At 33.8% G+C, this 14363-nt stretch overlaps 1 protein-coding gene across 2 annotated transcripts in view; it reads left to right on the forward strand.

Annotated features, from left to right (window-relative positions):
• The first annotated feature begins 1 nt into the window (after nucleotide 1).
• Nucleotides 2-14363, forward strand: part of GLS (glutaminase) — a 69862-nt gene continuing 55500 nt past the window's right edge. Inside the window, exons 1-3 of one of the 2 annotated variants that reach the window (XM_015596551.1) lie at nucleotides 2-86; nucleotides 13847-13943; nucleotides 14316-14363. The exon at nucleotides 14316-14363 is cut by the window's right edge and continues 69 nt beyond it. The gene's annotated coding sequence lies outside the window, so the exon portion shown is untranslated. The remainder of the gene's footprint in view (nucleotides 87-13846; nucleotides 13944-14315) is intronic. The other variant, XM_015596550.2, reaches the window with a different exon arrangement.

A 14363-nucleotide genomic window follows, 5' to 3' on the forward strand; every position in this document is an offset into this window, starting at 1 on the left:
CCGGCGCCCGGCCCCAAGGACGGCCCCGGAGAGACGGACGCGTTCGTCAACAGCGAGGGCAAGGAGTTGGTGGCCTCAGGCGAAAAGTGAGTGTCTCCGCGAGGCAGAGGAGACTTCAGCCTGCGTGGGGCCGGGACCCGGGAGGGGCCCACGGGGAGGTGGGGCGGGATGAAAGCAGAGGTTCGAGAAAGAAAGAGATGCCGGGCGGCCTGCGCCTTCTGCGCCATGTGATTAGGCCCAGCCGCGCCCGAGCCTTCCCTGCCGGTGCCCCTGCGCTGGGCCCTCACTTCCCTTCCCCGCCTCCGCCGCTGGCCGCCCGGGTGGAGCCGTGGAAGGGCCAGTCTGGCCCACCCTCGCCTCCCACCCACCCTGGAGCTGCGGCTGCCTGGCCCACGCCGCGTGCTCCGCGTCCTGGCTCTGGGCTGCAGCATCTGGGCGCTCGCCCAGCCTTTCGTGGGTGATGCCACACGAACATCTACACCAAGTGACATTTAGGAGTCTAGCGCTGAGCAAAGTCTGTGCCTTCCTGACTCGTCGCTTTTCCAGGCTCGAGTTTCCTCTCTGCCCTTCTTCGATCTCTGCCACTTATCTTTGGAAGCTTAACGTGGCAGAGTATTCCTAATATTTCTGGAGTGGCTCCTTCAGGCGTGTGTATAGCCATCTGGGGCACCGGAAATAATGTTTCTGAAACGAGATAAGGAGGAAAAGGGTCACATGGCCCAGAAGATGGGGCACTCAGTCAGACCACCTGTTTGCACTGGGGACTGGCTGTGGCCTATCTAATGTCTTGCTTGAGATGGGCGAGTTTTTGAAAATAAAAGTATAGCCAAGGTGAAATGTGGCGACAGATAAAACACTAACTTAAAAGTTCGAGTTGAATACTTAAATTGTGATAGGATGTTAATTCGTCTATACCACATAGCAGTTTAGTCTTAAAACAGAATTGGTTTTTCGTACACAATATGCGAAGCAGTTTCCTGGCTGTTTTGTCTTGTATTATATAAATGGACACAAACTTTGTTTTCCCAGTGTGGGTACAAATTTACCTGTCTGCTTTCTTTATATCCTACTATTTTTCTGGCGTTGTACTAACATTACATGACCTTTACTGCCTCTCTTTCATTTATGTTACTATCTCCAGCCCCAGAGTACCTTAAGTCAGACTCAGAGCATAATTCTTATATTTTCACTCTCATCTGCTAAATGTTTCCTGTAATTGAAGTTGGCACCTTTCGAAAACATTCCAAGCTAACATCGTTTCCCAGACTGAAAAAATGTTATTTTTAAAATTACTTTCTTGAATTTGGTTCTTTTTTTAGCATTTTATTTTATTACTAATTTCAAGTATACAGCCAGTGGTTAGATATTTATGTAACATTTATATTAAACAAAAAATGTTATTTTTAAAAAATCACTTGGTGATGGGCAAAATTTGTGGAATTGTGTGATGATTTAGTGCCATAAAATTTGTGGAATTGTGTGATAATTTAGCCTGGGCAGGTTATTTAACATCTTCAGTTGGATAATTCAAACCTCTTCAGGTTCTAAAAAGCTAGACTTTTGTTAAATTTCTTCTCTAATGTTTTTTAGGGACTAGAATGTGTATGCTTAACCTCATTTGGTACTCTTACCTTATCATCTGGTTTATCAGGCAAGTGACTAGTTTAAATACTTGTGCCCAGAGTTATGGAATTGCAAAATGCAATTACTAGCATTTAAAAATTGTCCTTAAAAGCTATAGAATGGGAACTGGTTTCTGTTAAAAATGTATTCCGGTCTGTCTTTTCAATGTCCCTCTTTTTTTCCCTCGTCAGATGGGAAGCTGATCTCCTTTTGTAATGTACATGTTTTCCAGAAGCTTCGACCTTCTTTGCCTTCTAAAATAAGTCATCTCTTAGCAATAACTTTGAAATACTGTTTTGGCTAATACTTATTGACAGCCCTACATAAAAAATAGCCAGTTCTGTCTCTCCCAGCCCACAAAGAAAATCATTCTAGGCAGAGAATCCTTTAAGAATATTTGCTCCGATTCCCTGGGAGTTTGGCCAGTGTGATAACCTTGTTTACCTTAGTTCAAAGGAGTTTATTTTTTTTGCCACCAAAGTTTGGAGTAATAGCTAGACTGGTTCAGGAACAATCCAAGTACAGACATAGACAGATATGGGTTCCGTTTCATACCACCATAATGTCAGTATTGTAATTAAAAAGTGAGTTATAATCTTTCTGCTGGTGGAGGGTCTTGCCTTCAGTTTGTAAAAAAAAACTCAACACTTGTGAAGTAAATGAAGTGTAATAAAATGAAGTATACCTGTATAATCCTGAGCACTTTCAATCAAGGATTTCAAGAGTGAATCCCAGCTGTCTCCGAGTACTGACTTCAAGATTGTGAAAACATTTAAAAAATCTGGTTTAAGATTCTATTTTCTGAATAATGTGGTTTCCAAATGTAGCTTTCCTCCTTTGACTCCTTCCATTTTGCCTTTATGTGATAAACATTTCTCTTATTTTGGGAGGTAAGCTTCCAGTTGATCCTGTTATCCTTTCTAATGCTCAGCTTCCAAAGCATAGGTCATCCCTCCATCAGCAAGCCACCTGGAGTGCCAGCACTCACTCCAGATTCTGCCAGGTTTTATAGAGGATTATTAAAAGAAATAGCCAGGTGAAAAATGAGTTAACATTTCATAAAGGGCTTAGAACAATATTTGGCATGTGTTAAATACAACATAACTATTAAATAGGGATAAAATTGCTTTGTTTATCCTAAAAGCTGACACGGATATTGGCCTTTATACTTTAGGTTCACATGAGAAATTTCTTTTAATTTTTTTAGTTTCCAGAAAAAATTTCTGTTGAGAAATTGTTGTACTTATATGAAACTATGCAATTTGCATTATGTACCTTTTTGCCCTGCTTACCAGTAAGCTCGGAGCGAATTTTTAATATATAACTAGCAATTTTATTAGTTCACATGGCTGGGATATTTACTTTTCCTCCTTTCCTTGGTCTAACTTAATATTTTATTAACTGTATTGTATCATGTTCTGGAAGGAGGTGGGATATAAACAAGTTACCTACTTTATCTTTTTTCCATAGTCATACTCTTTGAACCAGTCATGTTAGGCTATACATTTCCTTCAACCAACTTCATTTCTGGTTTAGATTCCTGGTTTAGCCTAAGATTTTACTATTATCTTAAATATTTTATGGAAAAAATGTAATGATCAGTTTTCCATGTAGCGCTCTTATTTAATTTTGTTATAGTCATTCTATTATTTTGAAACCCACTTTGTTGTCTCTTCATTTTTGAAGTTGTTCTCTGTGCTTTCCTGACTCCTTTTTGGTTTGCTTACTGAGTAAACCATGAGGCTGAGGCCTTTGTTTCTTTTTTACTTGTCTGCCTACTCAACAGCATATCCCTTCTCTCAGCTTTGACTCTTTTGTGTAGGTAGTATTTCATCTTTCATCCAGCTCTGTTCTCACATTTAGCTCCATGTATCTGATGACTTCAAATTTAAAATGTTTCCCAATATCCATTATGTTGTCTGATTTCAGTTTATTTTGAATAATGTTTTGAAATTAATAATAGAATTTTAATCTCATAATATCACTGTTCTTCCAGAAAACCTGTATGGACTGGAATGAATATTATATTAAAGTCACAAACCATGCTGTAGTATGTAAGATTCTTGATTAACCTTTATGGCACTGGTTGCCCACCATGGCCATTTTTATCACCATGTCTCTTCTCTGTCAAGCATGACATGCTTCATTTCTGTAAAGCCCAGAAGTGTATATTCTAGGGTCCTTGGGAAGGGTTGGCAGATGGGGATGACAGGGCATTTTTAACAAACTTTTTGTTTGAGCATTTTATTATTAGAAAGATAAAGAGATATAATAGAGAAGGACAAGGCTGGGAAAATATCAATACATGTATGTCTTTTAGAAAGTGGGTATTTCATACAGGGTACAATATTGAAAGTATTGCATTAAAACAACAATGAGATCATTTTCCCTCTTATCAGGTTGCCAGTTAAGTTAAATCAGGTGATGCAAAGGGTATGGGAAATGGGAACTCATATTGCTGGTGGAAGTATAAATTAGTTCAGCTATATTGGAGGGCAGCTTGGTAGTATCAGTTAAAAACTGCATGCTCATGATGCAATAATTGTGTGTTTGCTCATCAACACAGTGTCATGGCATTTTAAAAATGTATTTTTAATTAAAGAAGCATAATTAAAAATACTGTTAAGAGTGAAAGTACAAGCAAAAATGATTTCATCTAGCTTTAGATACTATGACTTTGTTTTGGAAGTTCATATTTATTCTTAATAAATGGGAAGCTAAGGGCAAAGAATCATTATATCCTATGCTGTGAGAATTGAATTTCAAAATAAGATTAAATTAAATTTCAAAATAAGATTAAAAGTTACACATTTCAGCAAATATTGAATTAGGTCTATAGAACAGTACTGATAATATAGTTGTGAGTATTTTGCAGATATAGATAATGTATTTTGGAATCAAAAGATAAAACCTCTGAAATAGGTGACGAATTGTGTTATGATCCTTTAATAATGCATTTGCTTTTAATTTGTAAAAGTGAACATATTTTCAGTTCACTTAAAATCAAGATTGAAAGCATAGTTAATTTGGGAGTGGCTTCTCAATGAATCCTTCAGTCATTTTATTTGTGATCTCCTCAATATTAAAAATTTTTTTTGGTTTTCTAATGAGTTTAGTTTTGTTTTAGTAGCATTATAAAATTTTATGCCTTATGTGTACATTAAATCACATGTCTAGCCATTGATAATCTTCATAATTTATAATTAACAGACTGCATGCTACTTAGTTCACTGAAAGAGCATGAATTAGATCCTGAAGTTTTGTCTTCTTGAGTTTTAGCTGCTTATTTCCAGTCTTAACTGTTTTTCAAAGAAGTTTGTGTACTTCAAAATCAACTAATTCAAGATATGACTACCAAATAGAATTCAGTCTTTTTCGTGAGGCAGTATGAAGGGAAACATAAATGGAGGCACTATTTCAGTTTGAAAAAGATAAATGCCACCTTGAGAAGTTTGTTGAAGATATTTGTGGGTTTATTTGAGTTTTAAAAAATTATTTGAAATCGGTAAAAAGCTATAGTACTTCCTTCTTGTGGTATTGAGGTAAAGAAAAGTTATGGCTGTAGAAACTGAAAGTCTAATTGTAGGATTTGCATCCTTTTAAGAGCCCAATCTTAAACCCTTTATAAATCAAGGAGTTGCCTGTGTGTGCTTTTTTACCTTTTAAGTCATTTGCTATTAGGAGGAATGCTTAAGAAAGCCTAGTGAACGTATATATTTATAAAAATAGTTACTAATGATATTTCTAAGTGTTATAAATAGCTTTCAGGTACAGACAATGTTACTATGATTTTATCTTGGAACCTACTCAGGGATAAAATTGCTTTGGTTATGAAACACAGTGCACAAGACTGATTACTGCATTTGGTGTTTTTTTCTGACCACCTACAATGTAGTAGAAGAAAAATGGTTATGTGTCTTTGGGAAATATTCTCTGATTGGTATGTGACATTATTTGCTCACTAAAGGAATATTTATAGTGAAAGCACTGATTTTAAAGCACAGAACTATTGATATTGCCTAATGAACAAAAAGTTAATAACTTTCAGGATTTAGAAATACATATTTTTTTGCTTACTAATTTCTCATGCAGGCTTCTAAAGATTTTTAAATTGTTATATTAATGAGGCTATTTTAAATGACGTAGGTACTTCCTTAGATTCTTGGTGAGAGTTATTTAAAAAGTACAGACTTTCTGAAGAACAGTTTTTAAACCATATGAAGAACTTTAAATATATTCCTACCTTTTTAGGAATCTAGGCTAACAAAATAAACAGGTCTAGAAAGATTTATTCACTAATATTTTTAGCACAGTATTATGCATATTAGAGAAAAGTGAGGAAAACTTGGGTTTAACATTAGTGGAATGGTTAAGTCAATTATAGTGCATACATATAAGAGTCTATTCAGTTATTTAAAATATATACAGATAATTTTTAGGGATATTAGAAAATATAATCTTAAGCCAAAAGTTAGAATACAAATTTTTTTGTGGTATGATATCTCAAGTCATCTTAAGCTTTGAAAAAAATGCTTTAAAAAAGTAATAAAGGGAAATAAGCCAAAGTAATATTAATAGCTGTGGTCTGTGTGAATGGACATTGCTTTTCCTGTCTCCTTATAGCAACTTTTAAGATTTCCCATAAGTATATATAATCGCTGTAATCAGAAGAACCACATCTGTTAAGTTTTAAACTTGTAAATCTCTACTATGTTGTCCTAGTCTGCTATTCTAATATCCTGTTTCCGGGATGTATAATAGTAAGCACCATTTACATTTTAAAAAATTCCCCCCCAAAAAAATATTATGAATGGCTTCTGTGTATCATCATCATCCAGTTGTATTCACTGTTAGCCTCAGACATCAAACATTATTTTATTTCTAAACTATTCTTGGTGGAAGCTTCCTTAAAAATGTTGCACATTTTCCTGCTATATTAAAATATTATAATGAATAGAGTTTAACATTTCTTGTTCGACTTAATGTTTACTATGAGGTCGCATTACTATACTGTGCTAAAATACAGTGATGCTCTCAGGCAAGTGGTGTTGGCAAGCTTCCTCTGAAGGGCCAAATAGTACATACATATTCTTGGCTTCTCAGGCTGTCTGGTCTCTGTTAAAACTTTTCAAATCGGCTGTTGTAGCAGAGCAGCCATAGACAATAGGTAAATGAATATGCCATGGCTGTTTTGTAATAAAACTTTATTTATAAAACAGGTGTCTCCTTGCTATAGTTTGCTGTTAGTGATCCCTGCACTAAACTGTATTTAGTTGTATAAAGTATTCTTTCATACTCTGATTGGTTCTGCTGTGAATGAATTTGTTCTTTCCTGGTTTTTTAATCTTGTATCAGTTGCTACATGTGTTCCTGTCTTTCATTTCTCTACTGTAGCTATTTTCCCTAACTCTCACCTTCTGTACCTAATTCCCCTTAGCTTTTTAAATAAAAAAATGGTAAAATACATATAACAAAATTTACTGTTTTAACCATTTTTAAGTGTACAGTTCAGTGTCATTAAGTGTTCTCCTTAGTTTTTAAAAGAACCCAGATAATTGAGCTTTATGTGTAAAATGTGTGTACATGGGTCCTTTATGTGTACATAGATCCTGAGTCAGTAAAATTTATGTTCTTTAGTACAGGAATTTAGGAGGTCATCTATTTTTATCAACTCAAAAACAGAATTACAGTTGGAAATGACAATGAAGACATTTAATTCCACCTCATTTTACATATTTTATAAACTGGCCACAGATATTAAATGACCTAACCAAGTTCATACAACATTAGAATGTTTTGTTTTGTTTTCATTTAATGTTAGGATAATAAAATACTGTGTTGAATCGATTACTTTTTTAGGTTCAAGATTGGAAGAGACCTTAAAAACCCATCTCCCCAGCTGATGTCTTTTTTACTTCTGTTATAGTCCCTATAGGTTGTTCTTCATCTCTGCTTGAATACTTCTTTGACAAGAGAGTTCACTCCCTTAAAAGGCACCCCATTCCATTTTCAGAGCTGTTTTGTTTTATGAGTAGCCGAAGTTTGCCTTTCATTAATTTCTACTTATATATTTTAGTTAGTTTGAAAAAATCATCTCTAGTATTAAAGGGGTTGAAGTGACATAATTCACATAATATCTATTTTTACAACTTGAATGGTTTATTAAAAGATACTTGACTGAAAGAATATGTGGTTGGAAGGACTAACAGAGTTGGGCATTAGGGATGTGATCTGCCATATCCTTATCATCCCATCAGAGAAAGGTAGATTGCTCCCCTAGGTTAGACTTCTAAACCTTTACACTTGAACAAATTGCCATTAACTGATATGCCTAGCCACTTCCTCACTGAAAGCTGGCTTTTGTGCTTCTTACTGTGGCTCTCCTGAATAAATTTCAATAAAGTCCAGTCAGAACAGTAGCCCTAATATAATGTAATCTCATCCTTACTTTGTATAGGATGTATTTTAACAAGGCAGAACAAAAATTTAGTCATAATATAAGTAATTATTAGCATTTTGGTTAGATATTCTTCATTATGTAAGGAGTCTTGTTTTTTGTTGTTCTGAACAAGCTCCAGTTATTCCTTCTAAAATGGAGGGCTAACAACTGAGCACAGTTGGTGTGGCATATGTTGATGAAAGAACTTCCAACCTAAGAAAAGTCTTATGAAAGTTTATTTGAGCCAAACTGACAATTGTTGGGAAGCAAAATCTCAGCAGATTGAGAAAATGCTCCAGCGATTGGCAGTTTTGCAGCTTGTTTTATACATTAGAATCAAAGGAGATTGTAAAGAAATTATGTAGGGAGGGTTACATAAAATTCATTGGTGGTAGATTAGGGAAGCAGGAGAAAGCAGTGGGGCAATTTCAGATTGGATAAAAAGTAAAATGGAGAGACACATACTTCTTTTACATCGATGAGTACAGGATGGTTAACATTTCTAGTACACATAGAAGGTATGTGGGCAACAAGATAACAATGTGGTTTAGTGTTCTGGTGCTGGTCATTGTGCCTTAAATGCACCAAGACAATAGATAGTTTCAAAGATCGACCTTTGTCAAGGAAGCTACAGACCTCAGCCATAACTACCCACCATGACCTGCTTTTAGTTAGAAATTTTTATGTTCAGACCACCCATGGGTTACTTGATTATTCTTGGTCTTTTTGTTTGTATGGCATCACCATGTGGGCCTACCTTGAATTTGTCAGGGTTAGTATGTGGCCCTTTTTTCATTCACACGTAACAGGAAGAATATAGGACTAGGAACCAAGCTTTCTTGGACTAATTCTTTTTTGGCAACTTAAGAGTTGTATGACATTGGTCATGCTGCTTGACTTTGATTCTGTCCTGACCTGTAAACTGGGGATAGTTTACCCACCTTGCTTTACCACTTAGAATTTTAAGATAAAACAAGAGAAGGTCCTTTTTTTTTTTTAAACAGTAAAGTTTTAAAAGATGAACGATTTCTCTTTTTAAATTTTACCAACAATTAGCCACGGGGCCAAGTGTCTCGGAGAATAAGCAGAATTTGTCACTTTTTCAGACTTATAATGTTATGTAGTCAGCCATCTTCAATTCAGCTTTCAACTTCATGAATTTAGTCTGTTATTTGATGGTGTTGATGGACACTATCAGTGAGATCACTCTAAATTCAAATTGATAAACTGATTTAGAAATGACTCAAATCTTTTAAAGATCATCTTTTTAAATGAGGACCTAAAACACCAAAGCATTATTTTGTATTCTGTTAGTGGGTCTCTTTTTAACTTGGAAAAATTTTTTTTGATGATCTGATGCTACCGTAAGCCTTGAAGGTTTATAGTTTGGAGAGGTCAGGTAGTATCAAAGGTTATTTAACAAAATAAGGCAGTATAGTTCATTTAAGTTTTTATCCTCTTATTTTGCAGTTCTTAATAAAACTTGCTTTTCATTTTTCTTCTTTCATTTAATAGTGGAGTTTTTAATTTATAAAATTTTGAACTGATGAGGGCAAGTTTGCAGTATTGCTCCTAATGATAAATAATAAACTTTCTTGATTTCCTCCACTCATCAAGGCAAAATCGAATGCTTTATTTGTACTTGATAATTTTCTTACTTTTCTGTCATAGTACTTGCTACATTGCTGTAGTCTTGGCTCTCTTAGACAGCAACCTTCCTTTATTCATCCTTATATCTGCAGTGCTTAGCACATAATAGGCTATGTGAGAGAAGTACAAAACTTTAAGCGATGCATCCAGTGCATGCTAAAAAGAGTATAGCGAATCTGATTGGGGAAAGCCCTCCAAAATGATTGGAATGATCCTTAATACCTTAAAGGTATAGGAAGAGGAAGTTTATAAACTGAAGGCATATTTGGTAACAAAGATGAACTAGTAGGATTTACTTCCAAGTAAGTCAGTGAGTCTAGTCAATTACTTTGGTGAATTATAAGTTGTTAAGAATAGATAGTACAAAGCCAAGTTACAGAGAACAGTACCAGACTGAGGAGCTTTAATTGTCCTTTGGTATTGGGAAACTGGTTGATGAGTAAACAAAGATAGTGCTTTTCATGTTACTGAAATTGGCTCTGAATTAAACTCCATATGTAAATTTTTTAGGATGTGGTTTCCTCATTTTTTGGTTGACTTATTTAGATTCTCTCAACCCTGAAAATTAAATTAGATATTTTAATACCTCATGGGTAGAAATAGGCACCTTAATTCATGTATCTTGTTTTCTAGTTGTTTGCTGTTCTTTATAAACATCCATTGAATGCTTACGTTCACTTTGGCTGTTATATTCCCTTTGCCCCAAATCCCCTTTTGTTGCCATGTTTCCAGCTTCTACCCATCTTTCAAGTCTAGCTCAAATTCCATCTATTCTAAAAAAGCTTTACTTTATTAGTCCACAGTAAAGTAATTTTTCACTGACTGGATTCTATAGTTCCTGTAATTTCTCATTAAGTACATGTTCTATTCCCCTTGTAGTTTATAAGCAGGAACTAACAATGTTGTACGGGTTATAGATAGCAGTTAGATACATGGGAATTAAAAAAAATTTTTTTAAAGAAATCATTTCTATTTTTTAGGCAGGTGTTTTTTGACTATAAAGTAGGGGAAGGAATAGGTAAAAGAAGGAACAAAATGATAGTGAAAGGACTTTAAAAGCAGAAATTAGAAAGGAAATGAGGGAGAATGAAAGGAATAAAAAGGTATGAAACAGATTTTTCTTTGGACTTGTTAATCTATGTATATCCTATTTTAGTTGCTGAGTGTCACATAACCATTTTATGTTTTTCTGTAGGGAATCTGGAGAGCTCACTAAAGTTTGTTAATAATTATTGATGTTACAGTTTGAAAGCTTGCTATAATCTATTTTTTTGTCATTAAAACTTAAATAATTCTCAAGGATTTTCTAATTAATGTGTAGTTATTGAAAACTAAGGTTTTAGCTTTTGAATTTTAATAGAGAATACGTTATTGTGAAGTGTTGCCACAAAGCCATAATCAGTTTGGGGAGAATAAAGGGGCTAATATCAAGAAAGATCTCTGGAGTAATTTCTACCTGTTTGAAAGTTTGAGGAGAATCTTGCGTTTTTTTGTTCACCAGACTATTGAAGCTAACTTATTCTCTGATCAGCCTGAGCTTTTAAATGTTAAGATAGTAGTACTTTCTTTTATCTTTTTTTTTTTAAATCAATTTTGACCCTTTATTTTGTGAGCATATTTTTAGAGATGACTTAAATCTCTCTCCTATGGATAAAAATTAGTTTCTTATCCAAAAGCTAGTAAATAATTACCTTTTAGCTAGCTGTGGCAATTACATCCCTTTAATTCTTTTGCACTATGTACCATAAGCTAAAGAAGTGTATACATATTTTATGTTATTTACATAGCTTTTAGGCAAAGCAAATACCATTTACTGGTGTAATAAATACATAGAAAGCTTATTCTGCAGTTTTTAAAAGTGATAAACTACCACTATCTGAAGTGTATCTGACAAACCATTTTCTGTAAATAATTGGTATGTTATTTCAACTGATTTTATTTATTTTTTTGACAGCTGGCTCAATTTTTCTTTAAATATTAAGTCATTAGTATTGTTGAACACTAATAGTTTTAGATCAGGGTAAGAGCAAGAAAAATTGTGCCTTGTAACAGTAATAACTAGCTAGTAAGAGCCAGTAAGTATACTGTAGGGATAAATGGTTTAGATTCTGTATTCAGAGAAACGGGGGTTCTAAATCTGTATCTGCCACAGTGCAGTTTTGGGAAGTTTCATCTGTCTGAGACTCTGTTTTCTTGATCTGTGAAATAAGTATAGTGTCATTCATCTTTTCAACAAATAATAAATTTATTGAGTTTCTAGTGTGTACCAGAACCATACTATATTTTGGATAATAATAGTACCTTCTGTTTAAGATCATTGGAGGGATTAAAGTAGAATGTATGCAAAACACTTGAGTATTTAGAACATAAGTGATTGATCAGTTTTTACTTTTATTTTAAAAATATCCCAAATACATTTTTAAAAGTTCTCTAAGAGTCAAAATTATTTCAGGGAATAATTATAGGTCCAGGATATGTCATTAAATTATAATTCTATGTGTTAGTTTTTACAAAACATGAGCATGAAATTCATGTATTTTAAGGCTGACTTTAATAGTTGGTAATAACTTTGAACACGTGTATAAAGTATATTAATACCAACATTAATATTTTTAGGAGAAATTTTATATTTGCTTATATATATATGCTCTGTGAACCAAGTGTATATTCTATTGTCTTTTAAGATAGAAATAGAGACCACTAATAGTGAGGGGAGTAATTATATTAGGAAATAACTAAATCCATGTGGTCTTTCTAAAGTTTGGAACTATTATGTAATCTGGCTAATCCAGGAACTATTTGGACAGTTAGAAAAGCTCCTTTTAACAGTATAAAAACACAATTTTAAACAGCCTTATGTTGTGTGACAGTTTATTTTACTAAATAATTAATTACACGGTTTTCTTTTGAAAGTTGCCGTTATACCTCTGGCTAGTCCAAATTGATAATAAGGTCTGAATTTAAGAAAACAAATAGTCCCTCCCTCCTCTGTAATTTTCTCTCTTGCTTTCTTGAAGCACAGGTAATGTTTTTTTCCAGAATATTTTATACATACACACAAATGTATACACATGTGCACAGATATATATTTCCCTCTGCTATTTTAATAGTGATGATTATTAGTAGGGAAGAGAGTCATCTGCCTTAAATCTGTAATTCTTATAACATCATTGTAATGCTTACGACAATAATTAATGTACAGAATAATGTAATCTGTTAATTTCCATTTCAGAGCCCCCCCCAAAAAATTTAATAAGTTTATTGTAGTTTGTTTACTTGAAAGCTTTTCAATGGATAGAAAAATATCCTTTCTTGTTTAAAAGTTTGGTTAATTATAGCATCTTACTATACAAGGTTATTAGTTAATTAAGATTTTAATGTATTTTTTTATGGTAAAATTTTTATTCTAACAATCTTTATGATTTATAGCATTTGATCTGTATGTGTAAGCCTAGATCACTTTAGAAATAATAACTACAGCTACCATGAATTGGCTACTTACTCTCTGCCAGGCAGTGTTCTAATCTAAAGGCATTGACTGTATCAAATCACCTGATCCTCACAATAACCCTGTGAGGTAGTCATTATTATTCAGGTGAGGAAACTGAATCACAGGTTAATTTACACAAAGTGACTCAGTTTAGTATTATAGCCAGGATTCAAAACTTGTGTGCTAACCTTTACTGTCTGGTACTTAATTGCTTCCTCCCTCATATTTTATTATCAGTTTAATTATTTGAATAATACATAAATATAGTCATCATATTAAAAAAAATATGTGTTGACTGTTACCTGAACATTTGCTGAGCTCTTTAATTATTGAGTGATTGTGTTAGGCTGTACAGGAAGCTACCACCATAACAGATAGCTAGGCATTAGCACAACTAGAAATAGTAATCAAGATTTCAAGACCTGGGATTAAAAAATATCTATTAATGAATCTTTACTTGTTTTTCAGTGTGGTTTCAGTAACACTGGCTTGATTGGTAAATGAGCATTTAATGTGACAGTAGTTTTGATGAATAGATCAGTTCAGCTGTAGTCTGGTTCAATGATTATTTCATAATGGATGTAGCTAAAATTCATTAGAATGTTCACACAAGGATTAATTTTGTCATCTTTTTCCCCCTTTAGTAAAATAAAACAGGGTCTATTACCTAGTTTGGAAGATTTGCTGTTCTATACAATTGCAGAAGGACAAGAGAAAATACCCGTTCATAAATTTATTACAGTAAGTTTTTATATTGTTCTATGTTAAACTTTTTAAAAATCAGTAATACTGAATCAGTAATACAATAATATTGAAATGTAGTCTTAAAGGTCATTTGATATGTAGATTCTGACTGACACTATTTCTCTTACTATGTTTTTAAATTTTCATCATGCTTATTTCAAGGTAATCAGTGAAAGAAAATGAAAGAAAGAATGAGAAACTTGTCCAGAAAGTGGGTAATAGTGACACTAAAATGCCATATACATATTCAGGTCCTGGGTAGAAGTGTTTATGTACATACAGGAAAAAAAAAAAAAACTTTTGTAGTTAGAATAAACATATACATTATTTGCACTATATATTTACAAACTCTTATTTTTTTAAAAACAGGCACTCAAATCTACAGGATTGCGAACGTCTGATCCCAGGTTGAAAGAG

Source organism: Pteropus alecto, unplaced genomic scaffold (genome assembly GCF_000325575.1).
Source record: "Pteropus alecto unplaced genomic scaffold, ASM32557v1 scaffold3, whole genome shotgun sequence".
Classification (NCBI taxonomy): Eukaryota; Metazoa; Chordata; class Mammalia; order Chiroptera; family Pteropodidae; genus Pteropus; species Pteropus alecto.